The sequence below is a fragment of the Macadamia integrifolia genome, unplaced genomic scaffold (assembly GCF_013358625.1).
Source record: "Macadamia integrifolia cultivar HAES 741 unplaced genomic scaffold, SCU_Mint_v3 scaffold1465, whole genome shotgun sequence".
NCBI lineage: Eukaryota > Viridiplantae > Streptophyta > Magnoliopsida > Proteales > Proteaceae > Macadamia > Macadamia integrifolia.
The window spans coordinates 241,386-246,651 of record NW_024868214.1 but is presented as its reverse complement, the minus strand read 5'-3'; the positions used below and the strand labels follow the sequence as shown (position 1 = coordinate 246,651).

Sequence of the window (5,266 nt, the reverse complement as noted above, 5' to 3'; positions counted from 1 at the left end):
ATGCTCATCATGCATCGTTGGAACGTAGCAGGGGCATTGCAAAGCACAAAGGGCATACGCCTGTAAGCAAATGTTCCATATGGGCATGTAAAAGTGGTCTTATGTTGGTCTTCTAAAGCAATTGGGATCTGGTTATAGTCAGAATATCCATCAAGAAAACATTAGTATTCATGTCCATCTAACCTCTCTAACATCTGGTCAATGAATGGCAATGGGAAGTGGTCCTTTCAGGTTGCCACATTAAGTTTCCTATAGTCTATGCACTCTCCACCTAGATTAGACATGAGTTGGAATTAGTTCATTATTGGCATTGGGAACTACAGTCACACCAGACTTCTTAGGCACTACGTGAACTGGGCTTACCCATTGGCTATCAGAAATAGGATAAATTATTCCATGATCCAAACACTTTAGGATCTCTTTCTTAATTGCTTCCATCATCACTGGGTTAGCTCTTCTTTGGGGTTCTGTGGATGATTTGGAATCATCCATAAGATGTGTATGGTGTTACACAATAGAAGTGCTTATACCCTTGATATCAGCCATGGTCCAACCTAGCGCTTCCTTATTATTTTTTAACACTTTAAGTAACTCCTCTTCCTAGCTAGAAGTCAAATTTGAAGAAATTATTACAGGAAGAGTCTAGTCAGGCCCTAGGAAAGCATACCTCAAATTAGATGACAACTCCTTAAGATCTAGTTTAGGGGGCTCAACTCTGGAAGGTTTGGGAATAGAATTGAAAAGGGGTCCTAAGGGCTCCACAGGTGTGTGAAGACTCAAGACTTTTGAAAAGAAATTTTCACTATTATCATCCAACTCATCCATACACTCTTGGAATTCTGAATCAAAATTAATATTAAAGTTGGTAATTAAATCATCAGAAAAATCTAAAAAATCTTCAATCATATTAATCTCTTCTTCCCTATGTGGTTGCTTGCCTATCCTAAACATGTTAAAATCAATAGTTTAGTTACCAAAAGATAATCTTAAGAAACCATTCCGGCAGTTGATTAATGTATTACTGGTGGCCAAAAATGATCTTCCTAGAATTATTGGGATCTCATCCTTGGTTGAGAAGGGCTTGGTATCTAACACAATGAAATCAACAGGAAAAATAAATTCTCCCACCTTTAGTAAGACATCCTCAACCATTCCTTTAGGAATTTTAACAGACCTATCTGCCAACTGAAGAGTAGTTCCAGTGGCTTTCAATTCTCCCAATCCAAGTTGCTTGTACACATGGTAAGGTAAAAGATTCACACTTGCGCCAAGGTCAAGTAAGGCATTCTTAATGTAGGTGTTTCCTATGACACAAGATATGGTAGGGCTCCCTGAATCCTTATACTTGACTGCTATAGGCTGAGTAATTATGGAACTAATGTTACCTGTCAAGAACGCCTTTTTGGGCACACTAGTGATACATGTGTGAGTACACAAATCTTTCAGTACCTTTGCATAGGTGGGGATCTGGGATATGGCATCCAAAAGGGAGATGTTCACTTCTACCTTTTTGAAGACTTCTAAAATTTTATCCATGGAAGCAGTCTTCCTTTTGTTTACCAAACGATTAGGAAATGGGACAGGATGAACATAAGGACTCTTAGGGATTTTCCCCTGTTCAAAAGAATCATTTTTTGTTTCCTCAACCAAATCATCTTTAGTTTCAGAAAAATCTTTAGATTCATCAGACAAACCTGAAACAAGAGGCACACTTATGTCCTCAACTGAATGAGAGTTAACATAAGTAATAGATGAGGAAGATTTAGGAACGCTCTATTGGTAATCTCTACCACTCCTAAGGGCATAAACAACATTACATTGGTTAGAGGGCCCTTGTTGGGTCTGACCTTGTACTATATTCAGTGGGGCATTAGTTGATGTTTGTGAACTAACAGGCTGATGATGCCTAGGGTTAGGCTCTGGTTGACTGGGTGAAGTTCCTTTCTCCCTCTCACGCATAATTGAGACAACTTGAGTGAGTTTTCTCATAAGATTTTGATGGCTTGTCATGAGGAGGGCCATATTTTTTTCCAGGTCACTTATTCTACTTGCCTCTCCAGTGTTGGTAAACCCAAGGGGTTGCTGATAAGATGATAGGAGAGGGGCCCTAGGAAAACTAGCCTGAGATCCTACATTTGACTTAGGAAAAGTATTTTGGAAAAAAGATTGTTGTGCAAATAGAGGCCTTTAGAGTCCAGGTTGACCTTGATTATGAAAATTGGAAGGCCTTGCTTGGTTGCCCTGATTCTAAGATAAATTTGGGTGATTTCTCCATCCTGGATTGCAGGTATTACTATATGGATTATTCTGGTATAAGGCATTAACACTATCATTAGTAGTGCCCCCAGAGGTGTTGGGGCATTCTTCTATGAGATGTCCAGGGGACTGGCACCAAGCAAAAATCTTAACCAAATTGACTGATGATGGCTCTCTAGGAACAATAGCCTCAATTCTCTTGATTCGACTATCCAAATGGGCTTTCTTGGCTACTATCCCATCCACAAAATATCCTTTTCCTCTTATAGTTCTTTCACTCTCTTGGGTTGATTTTCGCTCACGGGTTTTGTCGGCTAAGTCAAGTAAGAATTCTCATTCCTTTCCTTCATCTGTAAAGGATGTGAATTCCTCAGGGTACATAGACTCTATCATTTGTTTAGTTGGGTAATCAATACTCTTATAAATTATTTGACATAAATGTCATAGGTCTAGGCTATGGTGAGGGCATTCTTGGAGTAGATCCTTGAATCTCTCCATAAGCTTAGAAAATGATTCACTAGGCTTTTGCCTAAACTAAAGGATATCACTTCTAAGCTTATTCGTCTTGTGAGTTGGGAAAAACTTCTTAAGGAAGACAACTGTGAACTGTTCCTATGAGGTTATGGAATTTGTGGGTAACCCATACAACCACTTCTTAGCTTGGTCTTTCAATGCAAAAGTGATAAACCTAAGCTTAACAACATCATTAGAAAGCTGTTGGATCTTAATTAGAACACATACCTCTTCAAATTCCCTTAGAAATAGGTATGCATCCTCAGAGGTCAACCCATGGAAGTGGTGCAACATAGTGATGTATTGAGATTTGAGTTCAAAATTATTGCCCTGGGCTTGTGGTAGAACTATGCAGGAAGGTTAGGCTATTATAGCAGGGTAGAACCTATCTTTTAGAGATTTAGGTGAAGGGTTTTACTGTTGATCTCCCATATTGAAGGGTTTTAAAGAGAGCAAACGTATAGGGTCACTACTTGTTAGATCTCTTCTTTCTAACCGATTCTTAGTATTATGTACCCACCTAACACTCATGCAACAGAAAACTATCCACAACTAGAGTAAGATAAGCACAAAGAATGGATAGAAAAACTTTTTTTTTATGATTTTTTTGGTTTTTGGGAGCTTACCGATAGGGATCCGGGGTTGCTTAGGTCAATTCCTGAGGTACTGCTACAAGGCAAAACCTATCCTTATCATACTATGAGGCATGGCGACCCCCACTGATACAACTATTATTGCAAGTTGTTCTTCTCAGCAATTCAATAAAAGAAAAGGAAAAACAAAACAAAGCAAACAAAACACTCCGATTTACCAAAAGAAAATGAAAAATAACATGAAACTGTCTTCCCGGCAACGGTGCCAAAAACTTATTGAGATTTAAAATGTAACCGCAAGCTCTTATCAGTGTAGCTACAAGTCGAACACAGGGAGAGCAACCACTTTATTTTTTTATTTCTTTTAATAATGCAAAAGTGAACCGATTAATGGTTGTGATTTAATTATAATTATTGTCCTAAACATTTGTATCTAAAATAACGTCCTAACCATTCGTCATCTAAGAATTTAAAGACGCAAGCCACGCAATTAAAATTAAATAAATAAATAACTGAAAATAAATAACCCACGCAATTTTAAAAAAAAATAAAGGAAGAAAAATACTGAAATAAAAATAAAGTAAAATAAAAGGGAGAAAGCTAGAGAGAGACTCACAAGTAGGTTTCTCTACTTAGCCTGAGGGATGCATCATAATATGAGCTTCCTTACTTGACCAGAGAGTCACTCTCACAAGGGTTACTCTACTTGGCTTTAGGGAAAGGGAGACAATTAAAAGAAAAACAATAAATTGATAGTTCTATGGCTAGGAGGGGCAAAGCCAACACATACACTAGCCATGAACCTTGGGGAAAAGAGATAGCAATAATGTAACGACTGAAATTAAAATCCTAAATTAAGAAAGAAATGGTAGTCAGAAGAGGGAATGAGAGGGGGGAGAGAAGACTACTGAAAGAGCCTACTTACCTGAATCAATGCTTGAACTTGAAAGCTTGGGTGATTTGAGATACTACCAGTACTAAAAACCAGATCTGGAATAAATCAAATCTGAAATTTCTAGTACTAGAGAAAACAAATCTTGAGAAAAAAAACTGAACTTGAAAAAAAAAATGCTCAACGGCTCATGATCTTGTCACCTAGATCTAAGCCTAGAACTATAACTTTAAAAATTACAACTCAATGGCATAAATCATAAACATAAAAGGCTGAATAAGAATAAAAGAGTTCTTGTATTAATTGACATAAAAAACTATTACAAAAGTGATTAAAGAAAAAATAGAGAAGAACTAAAACTAAAGTAGTGAGAGGGAGAGAGGGAGAGAGAGAAGAAAACTAAGCATAAACTAGAAAATAAACTAAGGGGAATAATAAAATAGGAGGGGGGAGGAAGGGGCTTTTATAGGGTTTTTTTCTTGCCTCCTTCCTTCTACAAGTATTCTTTAAGAAAAGAAAAAAAATTAAATTAAATTAAATCTTGGTAAAAATCCTCGTTCTCTGAGATATTGTGTGAGAAAAGAGAGAATCTGTTTCCAAAATTAACAAATTCTATTCTTTCCTTACAATATTCACCAATATCTTGCAATCTTGATTAAATCAGAAAGGAATCTCTGCATAGCATCTTCAAGATCTTGTGAGGTGCCAAGGAGAGAAAATAATCTTCAGAATTTTGTAGGAGAGAGGATGTGATACCAATGAGTGGGTCTCACCTTTGGACTGGTTCTTGATTCACTTTAAGCACTTTCTCTTGTAGACTTGGAAAAAAAATAAAAAAATAAAAGTAGTACTATCCAAAGTGGGGCAAAATGTACACTTATATCCCTAAGATTTCACACATTATTGTACTCATCATCTGTACTATTACTAGTGGTCATTCCGTCCCTCCAAACAGTAATCCTTTGCAATATATAGATCACCAGTGTGACACTCTCCAGTGCGTCACCTATTA

The 5,266-nt window shown here is 37.1% G+C and overlaps 1 non-coding gene across 1 annotated transcript; it reads left to right on the top strand.

The window, feature by feature from the left end:
- The first annotated feature begins 2,707 nt into the window (after positions 1 to 2,707).
- Positions 2,708 to 2,814, top strand: LOC122063820. Its single transcript, XR_006135482.1, has one exon. It is a non-coding gene; the product is annotated as a small nucleolar RNA R71 (small nucleolar RNA).
- Positions 2,815 to 5,266: the final 2,452 nt, after the last annotated feature.